Source organism: Protopterus annectens, chromosome 9.part0 (genome assembly GCF_019279795.1).
Source record: "Protopterus annectens isolate FY-2018-M chromosome 9.part0, PAN1.0, whole genome shotgun sequence".
In the NCBI taxonomy this organism is placed as follows: domain Eukaryota; kingdom Metazoa; phylum Chordata; order Ceratodontiformes; family Protopteridae; genus Protopterus; species Protopterus annectens.
In genome coordinates this window covers 666,559,797-666,575,605 of record NC_056743.1, presented here as the reverse complement: position 1 = coordinate 666,575,605, position 15,809 = coordinate 666,559,797, and the positions used below count along the sequence as shown (strand labels likewise).

The 15,809-nt window shown below is 48.1% G+C and overlaps 1 protein-coding gene across 1 annotated transcript in view; it reads right to left on the bottom strand.

Moving 5' to 3' along the window:
* PRRC2A (proline rich coiled-coil 2A) overlaps nt 1–15,809 on the bottom strand; it is a 3,202,076-nt gene that overhangs the window by 3,007,606 nt on the left and 178,661 nt on the right. The gene's annotated exons all lie outside the window — the stretch shown is intronic.

Below are 15,809 nucleotides of genomic sequence, written 5' to 3'. Positions count from 1 at the left end.
TGGGAAAGAATAAATACTGCAACATGGAAGAGAAGGACATCTATGGTTATAGTAAGATTTTACACAACTATTCTATGTCCTTCTATTCCTATGTTGCAGTATTCTTGTTGTGGGAGAGGACCACAGCTTAGTTGGATGAAAGGGCGGCGGATGCAGAAGATGATTTTACAAAGCCATGTAGGACTGCCTTGGCAAATCCTGCCCGTGCTCTGGGAGACCTGACCCAACTTGAAATATCTGGTGAAAGCGTGGATAGTTGACCATGTGGGTGCTTCCTTACTGGAAGGTGTGTCCAGACCTTTTTGAAAAGCCTTGGAGGTGGCCATTGCCCTGGTGGAATGGGCTTTTACTGTCACTGGGGGACTTTTCCCTTGGTGGGAGAAATCTGTTTTTTCTGATCCAGTATGAGACGGTCTGGAGACTGCCTCGCCCAATGCACTAGGGTGGTAGGAAACAAAGTTGTTTTGATTTCCTAATGGATTTTGTTTTGTCCAGGTAAACTCTAAGTTGTCATGTACTTCCAGGAAGTGAAGTATTCTCTCAATTGGTGGGAAGTGGGAAAAAAGGTGGGAAGGTGGATAGCTTGGTTTAATGAAAAATCCTTGACCACCTTGGGCATAAACGAGGGGTTAGTTCTCAGGGTTACCCCGTCTTTGTGGAACGTAGTATGGGGGGGCAAGCCATTAAGGCTTGCAGTTCTGAAATCCTTCTGGCTGAGTAGCCACTAGTAAAACTGTTTTCCATGTTTTCACCTGAAGGGTAGCTGTCCCAGCAGGTTTGAATGGGTGCTGGGTAAGCTTTTCCAGGATGAAGTTAAGGTCCCAAGGAGGAGAGAGGGGCTTTTTTGGAGGTCTAATGTGTAACACCCTTTTTAGGAAGAGTTTTACATAGAGCCTGGCTAGCAAGGGAGGGTCTACTTGCAAGCAGGCTGATCTTGCCGAAAGGTGTACTTTCACTGAAGAGTAGAAAGTCCACTTTTTATCAGTCGACACACAAGTAAGGACTAGCAATGCAAGGATCCCTTTCCCTGTCTAGACACCATTTAGTAAATTTTTCCCATTTAGGTAGGTACGATTTTCTTGTTGTAGGTTTCCTGGCCTCCCTCAAAACTGAAAGCACATCCTACAAGTAGTGGTGTCGGAATGGAATCAAAAGTTTATCACCCACAGTGCCAGGGACAACATCTGCAAGTGTGGGTGGATGAGAGTTCCCTTTTCTTGTGTTAGAATGTCCACCTTGTAGGGTAACTTGTACTGACTGCCCTTGGCTAGATTGTGAAGTAGGGGGAACCAGTGTTGCTTTGGCCAGTAGGTGGTCACTAACAAGATTTTCCATTTATCTCTCCTGACTTTCAGGAGGAATTTCTGAATCAGTGGGAAAGGGGACGGGAGCATAAAGAAACTTCCCCTTCGAGGAGATGTTGAAAGTGTCTACCCTCCAGGCTAGAGGTGAGTAGGTCTTTGAGCAGAAGGTCTGCAGCTGCCTGTTCTGGGGGGAGGCTAACAGGTCTATATGAGGAATGTCCCACCGGTGGACTGTCTAAGATGACAGTCCTGTCCAACATCCATTCGCGTTGTGGAGAAGATGTCCTGCTTAGATCTGCTTGCTTGCTGTCCTGCGAGGGAATGTAGGTTGCCTGCAGGGACAAGCTGTGGTGACAGGCTAGATCCCATATCAGCAGGGTTAGTCTGCACAGCTGATATGCTTTTGTCCCTCCCAGTTTGTTGAGGTACCACATTACAGTGGTGTTGTATGTTGCTATTTGAAGAACCCCTGGTAGAAGTAGAGGGGTAAAGGTTTTTGAGCCAAGACTGCTGTCGTGTCCCTTACACTGATGTGTTTGTCCCTCAAGGAAGGGTGCCAGTTTGCTTGAACCCTGCAAGATGCCATTGTGGCTCCCCACTCTGAATCAGAGGCATCTGTATGCATTACCTGGGTTGGGCTTGAGTGGAAGGCTGGGTTTAGCTGGATTTGTTGGATCCACCAGATGATTTCCTTCTGTAGATAGGGAAGGAGGAGTATTTCCTGCTCCAGGTGATTCTGGTGCTGGGACCAACAATTTTTTTTTTTTTTTTTTTTTTAAATAGGTACCACTGTAGTTTGCACATATGCATTCTGGCCAGTGGGAGCATAGGAATAGTGGCTGCCATTAATCCCAGGATTCGTATGAATTGCCTTGCAGCATTTCCCTGTGCCTGTAGCAACTCCTTGAAGTGGGAGGTGAGGGAGATGACTTTGTCCTGTGGAAGAAAAGCCTTCATTTCTTCTGTTCGTATTCTGCAACCCAGGAAAATCTTGTCCTGTTCTGGGTTCAATAAAGACTTTGGAAGGTTGATAGTGAACCCTGGATTTTGTAGAAGGGACATGGTGAAGAGCAGATGATTTGAAAGGGTATTCCTGCACTCTGCCAGAATTAGGATGTCGTCTAGATAGGGGTAAGTCTGAATTCCTGGAGTTCTGCAAAAGGCAATGGCTGGGCCCAAAGCATTTTGCAAACACTGGTGGCCTAATGGTTAAGGTGTTTGCCTTACAAACACAAGGTGCAGGGTTTGAGTCTCACAAGGGATAATTGGCTAGGCTTAAAATGGCTCACAAGAGCAGTTAGCTTAGTACTAACCTATGAACCTATGAACTCTGGGAGCAGTGGGCAAACCAAAGGGCAAACCGTAAACTGGAAATGAGAAGAGGACTCAGAGAAACGCAGAAATCTTCTGTGGGAAGGTATAATGGGTATGTGTAAGTAGGCCTCTTTTAGGTCCAAGGTGGCCATGAAGGCCTTGTTTGGGATGAGTGGGAGCAGTTGAAAGTGACAGCATTTTGAAGGTGGGCACCTGTAGGTAAAGATTTAAGAAGGAGAGGCCTAAGATGGGTCCCCATGGACAATCTCTTTTGGGGACCATGAAGAGACAGGAGTAGAAACCTTTTCCTTCCTGTACTGAGGAGATTGGTTCTATGGTACCCAGCTTCTGAAGATCTGTCAAAACTTGTGGAAGGAGATGCTGTGTTTTTTTTTTTTTTTTTTGGAGGGGGGGGGGCCCTCTCATGGGTGGTTTCACTTTCTAGGAGAGGAAGTATCCTTTTTGTACTATGGCCAGTACCCATGTGTCCGTGGTGATGGTTTTCCACAGGGGGAGGTGGTGGGAGAGGCGGGCTGAGAGTGGAAGGGGGGGCAAGGCAGTCGCACATTACTGGAGCCTCCTCTGTCTTGAAAAGTCCGTCTAGTCTAGGCTGAGGTTGCGGAGCAGTAGGTCTGGAAGTGGTAGGTCTTCTTGCACCTATTCTAGATCTGGAGGAGGAATTACCCACCTGGGCTGGGTTTTGCCTCACAAAAGTGGCTTTGGCTGGATAATTTCTATAGTACTTGGGGAATAGGGGACACCAAAAAATGGTTTATGTCCTGTAATTCTTTACTTTTTTCTTGCAGATTCTTGAAAAGACCTGTAGATTGTGGTCCAGGCGGGCAGCCAAGACTTTTGACAAAGTCTTCAGGGAGATTTTCAAGTCTCAGCCAGGGGCATCTCCTGAGAACTGAAGTAGATGCTGCAGAGCAAGCAGATGCTTCTGCAGCATCATAGCTGCATCTGATAGTGTATCTGGCTACTTGTGTAGCTAGAGAGTTTGGAGGAGATGTCAGCTGCAGTGGAGCAGCCAGGGATAGTGGCCAGCATGGAAGAGGCTTGAGAGACCAAGTCCAGAGCACATTTAGTCATGTGGTCCGATATTTAATGGCTCTGAAAGCCAAAGTGGAGGAGCTATAGACTTTCTTACCTATCATATCCATAGATTTACTGTTTTTACTCTGTGGGTAGGGGTGAGGCAGAGGGAAGGAGTCTGGACTGCTTATCAGGTTAAGTGGCAATCACTGCTGGGACTGCTAAGGGAGGTTTGATTAAGAATTTTTGCTTGTCCGGCACCTTGTAAAAGTGATCTGGTCGTTTGGGGGCAGGTGGCTGTGAATCTGGAGTCTTAGATGCAGAATTAAAAGGCATCTAGGTAAGCAGGTAGGACTAGTGGAACAGCAGAAGGGGAGGGGGATTCAACTTGAAGTTAAAATACCTCTTTTGGGTATCAGATATCGAAGGTATGCCATTTGAAATAATATTTCATTTTGGTGATAGTCTCACCAAATGTAACATCCTCAGGGGTGAATCGCCCTCTACAGATTCTTCATCAGGAGAATAATACTCCTGGGGTGAGGCAATTTGGGAGGTATAAGATATGGAGTTCTCGGACGAGGAAAAGAAGTATTCATGCTCTTCTTCCCTAACCTGAGATGTCGGGGGGAGGGGGGAGGCTGAAGCAGGCCTAGGGCTGAACCAAATGTAGAGTAGTGGAAGACGAGGCTGAAGGCCTGCATCAGGGAAGAAGTGAAGGACTGCCAGTCAGGTAGGCCTTTTGGAGTGGAAGAGGTATGCTTGGTTTTCGGTTACTTTTTTGCTGGGGTAGACGTCGGAGCAGGCCTGGCATCGGGTCTGAGTGACCGTTTCTGAAGGCGGGATCCTGGTCAGAAGTTCTACAGATTCTGGTTCTCCCTCGACGGTAGTCAGGGTCTGTGTTAGCTCCAGGGATGTGCCGGTCGTCAGCTGGGCAACACCTTCCCCCAAAGGTGGTCACTGGGGTCGACTGATCCACCGGGTGTCCCTCAGCTCCTAAATCGGCAGCTGGCGGGGAGTCTGGCAATGGAGCGTCAAAAAGAGGGCCTGGGAACCTTGGCCTTTTTACACAGATTCTGACGTGGCCTCAGAGGCGGGATCCATCCTTAGGGCTAACCGCTTAAGGCGCTGGTTTTCTAAGTAAAGGTTAAGAGCAGCCAGATGGTTGTGTAGAGTCTTCGGCACAAATGGAGCAAGCGGTATGGTCATACTCCCGACCTAAGCAAAAAACACACTGATCACTGGAGTCTTTATAGCGCATCTGGCACCCGCATTGGCATTTTCCCTTTTTACCCGACATCAGCTATAAACTGCTACAACAAACCAAGCATAAGCAACAGTAAGATATGAAAGGGGAAAAAAAAAAAAAAAACAGCAGATGAGACTCAAGGCCTACAGAGGGGTCAGGGATGCTAGCATAGACACTTTGAATCCTACAATCTAGAAAAACATGATACTGAGAGAGTCAGAGAAGATTTTTTGAAGTTTGTGAGGAGGAAAATGGCAATATTAAGATTTTGCAATAAAATCTCTGGAGAGGAGGCCTGAATCAGCAGGTCATCCAAGTAAAGAAATACTTGGATCCCCTGAAGCCTGCAAAAAGCAATCACAGGAGTAAAGCATTTGGTTAATACCCTTGAGGCAGCAGAAAGGTCAAAGGGCAAAGTAGAGAACTGAATGCCAGGAAGCAGAGAAATGGAAAAACGTCCTGAAAAAGGGAAAGATCAGAATATGTAGATAAGCATTCTTGAGAACCAGAGACCCCATATAGGCCTGAAGAAGCAAGAGAAGACTGAAGGGACAACATTCAAAAAGTGGGCACCTTTAGTAGTGTTTAGATGAGAGAGATCTAGAATTGGTCTCCATGTACCCTATATTCTAGGAACTAAAAACATTCTAGACTAAAACCCTCTCCCCCTTTGGGACATGAGCACCTTTTGAAGATTACCCAGAGTCAAAAGGTCTCCAAGTACCTCTGGGAAAAAAGGAAGCCGATTCCCAGGAGGCTGTGGAATGCCCATAAAAAGGAGACAGAATTTCCACACCATGAAATATCCATGGCAAATGATGTACAGGACCAACCATCCTGAATAATCTGAAACTAAACCAGGAGAGAGTGAGAGTGAGTGTGAGTGAGTGTTTGAGAGAGAGAGAGAGAGAGAGAGAGACACACAGAGAAAGGCAAACAAAAAGAGGAACGTGGCTGGGAAGAGACAAGACAGCACCTGGGTTTGGTTTATCCAGAAAGGAGGACTTCTGAGCCTCTGAAAGGTCAGAGTGCCCATTTCTTACTCTTTTTGCCCTTATTAGGAGGGCAAGACTGCCTGCGAACAAAGGGAGGCTTACTGGGGCAGTTTCTTTGAAATTTAGGAATAAAGACAAACATGTTTTAGTTCCTGTAAGGCATTCCCTTTATCCTGAAGGGACTTAAAAAAAAAAACCCAGTAGCAACTTCCCAAACAAGACTATCATCAAAACGGACATCCATCAACTTAGCCTTAATATCATAAGGCAATGACTGAAGTCAAAGCCAAGAATACCTCAATGAACCAAAAGCAGCAGCCCTAGAAGGGGAATGTGCTACAGCATAACTAAATTTGGTGGAATGACGAACCACCTGAGAGGAAGTCCCTAACAGGGAAGGAGAAAAAGTTTAAACACCAGTCTGGGAGATCATAAATAACCTGACAAGCCTGAGAAAGAACAGTTGACACATACCTGGACATACTGGTCTGATAATTAACAACCCTAAAAGCCAAGGTGTAAACCTTACCTAGCTTTTCCATGGTTCCACTATCATCAGAAGGCAGAAAGTTAGCCAAAGGAAGTAAATGTGAGGGTGTGTCAGAGGCTATAGACACTACAAAGAGGCCAGCAGCAGGACATTTGTAACAAAGTTCTAGTCCTCGCACACCGTATAAAACCGATAGGGTTTCTTGGGAGCAGGAGGCAAAGAATTAGGAGCTTTAGAGGCAATGGAAAATGCATCCAATAAAGCAGCCAAAACAGAAGGAATAGCAGAAGGTTTCCAAGATTCCATCTGCAACTCATAGTGGAGTTCAGAAATCTGAGCACAGTCCCATTCAAAAAAAAGATCCACCATCCTGTAAATTGTGCTCTCAAAAGAAATTTCTTCAAAGGGAGTATCCGGACTGTTAGATTCCACTTCCTCTGACCCATAGTCCAAATGAGAAGGAATTTAGTAGGAGTAAGCAAGGGACTCCATCAAAATCAAAATCCTCCTCAGAGGAAGCCTGTTCCCTGGGCCTTTTAGGGGGAATAGAGGACCAAGTGGGGGCTGGTCACAGCCCCCCTGAGGATGTTTTAATGCCATCAAAGCATTAAACAAGCCAGGAGTGAAAGTTTGCCACTCACTCTTTGGATCCCTAGGAGCAGGAGAGAGATGTTTAGTTTTTGTTTTTCTTTAATAGGATGTCTGCTCTGTAAAACTTGAAAGGCTCTGACCCAGGACAGCATTCAACAAACAGTAGTTGGAACCACTTCCCTAACTAAAATCCGAGGAACAAACCTTTGACCCCTCAAATGATTAATGTGGTTCCCACCGACTGTCTGAAATGGAAGTCTGCCTCATCAGAAGTGCTGAAAGCCAGATCCCTACCAGCCTCCAACCCAGTCACAGCAGAGAAATCAGACAACAAAATCCAAGTGAATGTCCGGATTCTCAATGTTCTCTGGAAAAATGCCCGGCAGCGGCTGGACAGCCGAATATTTCAGTCTTGGTTTCTTAACCTTGACTAACAGCTGACCCTTGTGGCAATAAGTTCATTCTGTAGAATCCTGAGGGAGACGCTTGAGATGCTGATTCTTTAGATAGAGTGCTAGGGAAGATAGCCTATTATGAAGTCTTCGATATGAAACCATGACAAATGGAGCAGGACTTAAGGTAGTGAGAGGTACACAGGCAAAATAAACATGTTCATGGCAGCCTTTATGGGGAATCTGTCTCGCACACTGGCATTTACCCTTCTTGGATGACATTAACCTCCAAAAGCAACTAAAAGTCAACAAAACAAAACCTTACTGAGGCACTTATCAGAAACACCTCGGAGACCAGATGATCAAGAGGAGTTCTGACTGGCTCCAAGAATTACAAAGTTCAGACCGACAATCAAGAGATGGTTTGGACAGGTAGCAAAAAAATTCACAGGATGGTACGTCCGGACTTCACCTTTATGCCCTATGCTACGCGAGAAGCATGTGTGTCATGTACAGTGTACTATAAACACTGGTAGGCTTTTGTATACAGTGCGGACAAATCCCAAAGGTTAAAAATACTGCAACCAGTGAATGGAAGGACATGCATTAAAAGAAAGGAAGGACATACATTAAAAGAAAGAAAAAACAGCTTGCATAAGACCCCAAGCCAAGCCCAAGAAAAGACTCCCATCCAGAGAAACAAAACATTTTGTTCCCTGCCTTTTTTGACAGAAAAGTTAGAGCAAAAAGACCTAGTATTGTCAGTAAGCTTTTTTAGGGGATGGAAACTTTCTGGTTAAGCAAGGGGACATTCCCTGCTTCTTCTCTTATGACTGACAAGAAATAATTTGTCCTTGCCTGCTGAGAGGACTCTATGGCTGCAGAGAACATGGCCAACTCCCACTCCATGGTGGATGTAGGGACAACACCAGAGGGAACTGAATAAAAATGTAAGTTGTCCAAGAAACCAGTTGTAGCCACAGGACAGACACTCACAGGCGGCTGTTGTAAATTACCAGCCTGCTGTGATGGATGGCAAAGGCTGCTTAGTTAATGTTTCATTTTTTTGTGGTTGGTTCATGTACAATCCAAAAGAGATGCTGGTCTCCCAGGGAAAGCAGCAACAGTCTGTAAGAAAACAAAAGCAACTCTTCCCACAAACACACACTACAAAGCACCTCAAATACTTTCCCCAGGCACAAAAAGTAAAATAAGAAGTTATGTACTCACCATAACGTTCCATCTGAGTAGGTGGCTTCATTTGTCTGCAACCTGTGGGTCTTGGATCTGATATCAGATCCGAGCTGGCGACTATTTATACAGCTATGGATCCGAGCTCCTAGCTCCTCCACTCACCCATAATCCCCTGCCAACCCCAAATGACCTCAGATCAAGTTTGCCATCCTATATATACCTAAAAAGGTAACCCAACAGGAAAAGGCAGGAATAATACCACCATCTAACTCTTCTGAAGGCCAGGGGGAAGGAAGGGGAGATGGTTGCAGACAAATGAAGCCACCTACTCAGATGGAACATTATGGTGAGTACATAACTTCTTAATCTGGAGTAGGGACTTCATTTGTCAGCAACCTGTAGGACAGAGTCCCCAGCTACCTGAATCTTGGGTGGCCATCATGGAAGGATGTTCCGGAGCACTGCGGAGCCAAAGGATGCTCTCCCTCTGGAAATGACGTCCAGTTTGCAGTGGTTAATAAAGGTATGAGATGAGGCCCAAGTGGCTGCCGAGCAAATATCATCCAAGGGGACTCTAGATCTGAACGCAGTAGAAGTAGATATGGAACAAGTGGAGTGTGCACGAACCCTTTGAGGAGCGGGCCTCCCAGAAGCCTCATAAGCTAGAAGGATACATTGGGAAATCCAGTGTGATAAGGTGACCTTCGAAACGGCTTTACCCAAATTGAATTTGGCAAAGGAAATGAACAGCTGATCAGATTGTCTGTGACCAGCAGTCCTATGAATACAGAAACGCAGCTGCCTGTGCACATCTAATGAATGCAGCTTGTATTCTCCTTTATTTTGATAATTAGGGAAGAAAACAGGAAGTTAATGGACTGATTGATATTGGTTTCTGAGGCCACCTTAGGTAGAAAGGATGGATTGGTCCTGAGGTACACTCTATCCTGATGAAAAACCAAGTAAAGGGGTTTTACGGAAAGAGCTTGAAGTTGCGAAACTCTTTTCGCAGAAGTGATGGCTACCAGGAATGCTGTTTTCCAAGACAGGTATTTAAGATCAGCCGAGGCAGCTGGTTCAAAGGGAGAAGCAGTCAAGGCCTGAAGAACTAGCGATAGGTCCCAAGGGGGTATGGCTTCTTTGATAGGGAGCCTGAGCAGAAAGGTACCCTTGAGGAAGGTTTTACATAGTTTAGCTGACATCAAAGGACCTGTCTCGTGTGCTACATGGTAATGGGAGATGACTGCCAATTGTACCTTGACTGTCGAACAGCTAGCCCCTTGTTGAAAAAGCCCGGTAAGGAAGTCCAAAACGGAAGTTAGCGGAGCAATGAAGGGGTCCAGATTATGATGTTCCGCCCAAACAGAGAAGCGCTTCCATGTACTGCGGTAAATCTTCCTGGTGGAAGGTTTATGCGCTGCCACCAAGATGGCTTTGACTGGTGAAGAGATACCGAGAGTCCTAATTAAGAGTGGAACTGGAGCAGCCAAGCTGTTGGCTTCAGGTTGTCCAGATTCGGGGTCGGTAAGCCTGATGGGTGGGATATCAGATCCGGGCTGGGATCCAGAATCCAGGGAGGATTCACCAAGTGAGACCACAGGTAAGGGAACCAGGTTTGTCGAGGCCAGAATGGGGCAGAGAGGATCATTTTGCTCCCCAACCGAGAGGCTTTCTGTAACATCTTTAGCATCAGGGGTAGAGGAGGATAGGCATAAAGTAGACCGGGCAGCCAAGCATGCACTAGAGCATCTCTCGGGGCTTCCCCTGGTGGGGGAATCAGGGCGAAGAAGCGGTCGCATTTCGTATTTGAGGGAGAGGCAAAAAGATCGCAGCAGGGTTGCCCCCATTTTGCAAAAATCCGCTTCGCTACTCGGGAGTTGAGAGACAAATCGTAAGGGGAAAGAATAGTGCGGCTGAGTTTGTCCGCCAGAATGTTGGACCGGAATGTGCGCTGCAATCAGAAAGCGGTTGGTGGAGATCGCCCATTCCCACAGTCTCATGGCCTCTCGGCAGAGAGGATAAGACCTGGTTCCCCCGTTTGTTGATATACCAGACAACTGACATGTTGTCAGTCTGTATCGCAATAGTTCCTACGGGAAGAAGGTTGTGAAGTGCTTGCAACGCCAATAGCACTGCCCTCATCTCCAGAACATTGATATGCAGGGAGGTCTCTGTGTCGTTCCATGTGCCTTAGACTGTTCTGCCTGAGCAATGCCCCCCCCCACCCGAGGCAAGAAGCGTCCGTGGTCACCGTGACGAGAGGGGGTGGAGCGCAGAAGGGGCGACCTGTATGGAGGTCTAGGGAATGAAGCCACCATAACAAGGCCCTCCTGCAAGCCTTGCTGATAGAGACAGGGTGATTGAGAGGAAGAAGCTGAAAGGACCATTGTACTTGAAGGGTCCACTGTAGTACCCTCATGTTTAGGCGAGCGTATGGAGGGTCCACTGTAGTACCCTCATGTTTAGGCGAGCGCATGGAAGGAGTGTAATTGCCGCTGCCATAGAGCCCAGTGCCCTCAGGACCAATTCCGCGGGTGGAGCTTCTGATTGGAGGATGGCCCGCCCATGTAAACTCAGATTCTGTAGTCGTTCCGAAGTGAGGTAGGCTCGCAAACTTCTCGTATCTAATCTGGCCCCTATGAAGTCTATCACTTGTGTCGGAGCAAGGGAGGATTTGTCCATATTGATCGTGATGCCTAACTGGGGGGGCTAGGTGAAAAAAAAAATCTCTGGCTGAGCAGAGTAGATGCCTTCTTGGGGCGGTCAGGAGCTAGTCGTCCAGGTACGGGAAGACCTGCATTCCCTGAAGTCTCAGGTGGGCCGCTATCACTGCTAAAACTTTGGTGAACACCCTGGGGGCTGTGCTGAGGCCAAAGGGAAGGACCCTGAACTGATAGTGGCTGGCTCCCAGCCGGAAGCGGAGAAACCTCCTGGATCGTCTGTCCATTAAAATGTGGTAGTACGCATCCTTTAGGTCTATTGAGCACATCCAGTCATTCTCCCACAACAGGGGGAGAATGGATTGAAGAGTGACCATTCGGAATTTCTCCTTGGTTACCGACAGGTTCAAGAGGGAAAGGTCTAGAATTGGTCTCAGGTCCCCAGTCTTTTTTTGGCACCAAAAAAGAACCTGGAGTAAAACCCTAATCCGAGCTGGTCTGGGGGGACGGGTTGGATGGCCCTTTTTTCTAGCAGCTGCTGGATTTCTGCGGCTGCAGCCTCCCTCTGATCGGGTGGTACATCGGGGAGGTTCTTGAGTCTGGGAACATGTAGCATAGGGATTTTGTAACCTCTGGACATAATCCGAAGCACCCAGCGGTCTGACGTGATTGACTCCCATGCCGCCAGATGCCTCGAGAAGCGCCCCCTGACTGCCTCCAGAGTGGAACAGTCGGGCAACCCTTCAGGGCTGTTGCGTGGGCCGATCACAGAAGGATTCTCTAGACCCAAAATTTCTCAGAGCCCCTCTGCCTCTAGGGCGGCGTCCTCCCCGTCCTCCTCTGCCAAGGAAGGACTGGTTGTCCGGAGCAGGTTGGGAATGTTGTGATTTCTAGAACCACATCTTCTTCTGTCCCTTTTGGTTCTTGGAAAAGGACCTCTGGGGAGCAGGGAAGCAGACTCCGACGGCAGACGTCTTCCCGTCCTTCTTGCTCTGCACAAGTGTCTCGCGAACGGTCTTGCCAAACAAAGCAGAACCATCAAAGGGGGCATTCGCAAAGGACGCCTTGAAGGGCTCCGCGAAGTCACAATGTCGGAGCCAGGCCTGGCGTCTCATAACTAGGCCTGCTCCGCTAGCTCTAGCGGCTCCCTCAGTTGCGTGAGGACAGCCGCATAGAGGTATTAGAAACAGATCTCAGAGTGGCCATACGAGTGGAGTACAATTGCTTGTCCTACGCCGACATGGATTCCGGGGGGGAAGCTGTGTATTCTTTAATAAGATCCCGCTGCACCCTGATGACATGTGCCATGTAGTTCAGAGACCTTACTGAGAAGGTCGCTGAACTGAATACCCACTTCCAAAGGCGATCCATCAAGCGAGACTCCTTGCTCGGAGGATGGACCGAGGGGCTCTCCTGAGCTAGTTCCCTCTTAGTGGCTGCCGCCATCAACATGGCATCTACAGGGGGGCCCTTGCTCCAGTGGGGCCTGTCTGCAGGGGGAGGGGGCTTAAAATCCTATCCGGGTGCTTGGGAATTGGCTCAACAGTGTCTGGCTCCTTCCACGCCCTGGTGGTCACAAGGTCCACCAGGGGGTCAGCCGGAGGGAACACCCAAGAGGTAGACAGGCCTGCTTCGAATGCCTCCAGGAACATGGACTCAGAGGAAGCCTTGGGGGCAGACCACCCCCCCCGAGCCTGAGCATTTCCATGATGTCTCCAAAGGAGACATCCTCAGGGGGTGACCTTGGGGAGCCTTCCCCTTCATCCAAGTCAGTGTCCCCTGTTAAGGATTCGGGGGAGTCCACATGCCTCCTCTTACACTTATGCTTGCGAGACACTTCCTCGGGGGGGGGGGGGGGTTGTCCGAGGAGGTCTCACCAGCAATGTCCTGTTCCAAAGGAACAACCTGGGACATCGAAGCAGGCTGTCCCTGTGGCCGGGTGATGGAAGCATGACCCAGCAGACAGGGAGTGGAGGGTGGAGCAGAGACAAGGGCCGGAGGTCTGGATGCTCTCAACAGAGCCCTCTCCACTACACTGAAGTCCGAGGGGGAGCCGCTCTCCCTGGGCTCCGTGAGCCGACTCCCACTCGGATCCAATGAAGGGATCGGAACCGGCGCAGAGACAGTTGGATCTGAGGGACCAGTGTGCTCCGACCTGGACGGAACCGAAGGCACACAATCCCTCGGATCCGAAGCTCGGGCCACGGCTCCGAGAGGTCGGATCAGACAATGGAACCGACAGACTCGAGGGTAGGGTCGGATCTGAAGTACCCAGTACCGTCTGTGCCGACCCACCCCCGGCTCCAACGCTGCCCGGCTCGAAGCACTCTGAACCCAGAAAGCGGGTCAGAGAAGGAGCTATCGGAGCAAAAAAAGGGGTCGAGCCCCCCCCCCCGAAGTGGGGGGAGGCAGGAGCACTCCCATCTGCAGCTGGGCCTGGATGAACCTTATCATCCGGTCCAAGTCTGCATCAGACAGGCTGTAAGTGGATCTCGACGAGGCCACCGAGGCAGGCCTGAGTGCCACCTCAATGACCTCGACGGAGATCGGGTCTCCTCCTCCTCCGGTCCCGGGGAGAAGCAAGGTGATCGGAGCCGAGGAGGAGGGGACCTGGAAGCCGTGGAGGAAGAAGCCTGCTTAGCTGGGGGGGGGGGGGGGTGAAGCGGAGGCTTCGGCCAGCCGCTTGTGGTGCTTCTCCCTCAGTTTTGCCCTCCTGGCCTCCCTATCCTCCGGCGCTTTAGTGGGAGTTTGAATCCCGGCCGGAGGAAGGGGGGCAGGAGTGGCCACCACCACAGGCTGGGGAGGTGCCACGGGAGTAGCGGAGGCCGAAGCCGACTCCGGAGGCAAAAGTCCCGCCAGGAAAAGCTTCGACCTCCACTCTTTCAGTGCCCTGGGGTTGAACCCTGCACAAATTGTGCATCCTGAGGACAGGTGTTCAACCCCAAGGCACAGAACACACAGAGTGTGGCCATCCGCTGGGGAGAGCTTATGGCCACACTCGGTGCATTTAGAAAACATAGGCTTTGGGGCCTCAGACATGTCCCAAAAGTAAGAAACACTACTCAAACACACAAGGCCCCAAACGCAAACACACACAATCACACACTAACGACCAGCGAGGGGAGGGTAACACTAAAAAATTCAAAAAAAGAACAGACTAAGGGGAAGCCTAATACACACACACTAACTACTGACAGAAAAAAGGGCTAAAGAGATAAAAATAGGAACACTCATCTCAAAAGTGGCCAGATCATCAAAATCCAGCTGACACACGCTAGAGCGGCAAACTAGATCTGAGGTCATTTGGGGTTGGCAGGGGATTATGGGTGAGGGGAGGAGCTAGGAGCTCGAATCCATAGCTGTATAAACAGTTGCCGGCTCAGATCCGATATCGGATCCAAGGCCCACAGGTTGCTGACAAATGAAGTCACTACTCCAGATCAGTTTCTCCACAGAAAACATAGCTTTAACAACTAGTTACATTGTTTTACTACAGAAGAAAAAAAAACAAGCACACCTTTAAAAGTACACAAGTGACAAAACAGACCTTTTTTCCCTGCTTAGAAGTAAATTTGCTTTACAGTTATTTTTTACAAAAAGTTATGTGGAAGGTTTTTTTCCCCCAAAAGGAACTTTCTACCCAGCAAAAGAACAGCATTAGCAAACCCGTTCTCTAATGGACACAAAGAACTGTCCCTGGCACTAGGAAAGTTTTGAAGGGGTCGGCACCCAAACCTTTTGAGTCATCTCAGCTCGATAATTTGGGAGCGTGGCATGTATCCTAAACTTTGGAAGTTAGTCAGTTGCTATACCCTATACAGAATATAACCCAAATAACTTGGGCTGCTGCAACAGTGACCAATGTGAAGAGCATCCCTTTCTTCTCAACAGGAGGCCAAAGCAGTCTCCTGGGAAGTTTCTTCTCAACAGGAGGCCAAAGCAGTCTCCTGGGAAGTTTCTACTATAAAATGCTGGTAAACTTTATGTTGTAGTTGAAAGCTCCTGAGTTCTGTTGAAGGTTATGGTACTGATGTAGGATTTACTTTAAAGGGGGACAATGTATGTAACTCAGTCTATGCAGATGTCTGAGCAGTTTTGCTACACCTGTTGCAAGAGCCATCAATATCCCTATAGTTATATCCAATAGTTATACGCAAACATTTTTTTTCTGTATTGCCAACTATCTACTTTTTTTCATTCATCTTATTCCACAAAAAAGCATTCATGTTGGTATGCCTCAGTAAAATCTGAAGGAAGAATTTTTAGTCATTGAAATCTGGCCACTTTATTTAACTTAAGGCAGCTTACTAAAGAAAGTTGTGGTCAGCCTACAAATAATGTTAGGTAGTCTTCAGGTGTAAGCTGTCTACCAAAAAACACTTCTTTAAAAAATAAAATATATAGTCAACCAAAAAAACTGCAGAATAAATTTAAAATAAACAGGAAAAAAATGACTGCACTCACAAAGAAACATAGCTCATCAGCCAATGCTTTCTCAATAGCAAAAAGAGTTCAACTTTGCAAAATGAACAACATGATTTGTATATGGTGACCGTAACACCACCTGTCAATGCCTACACTTGCA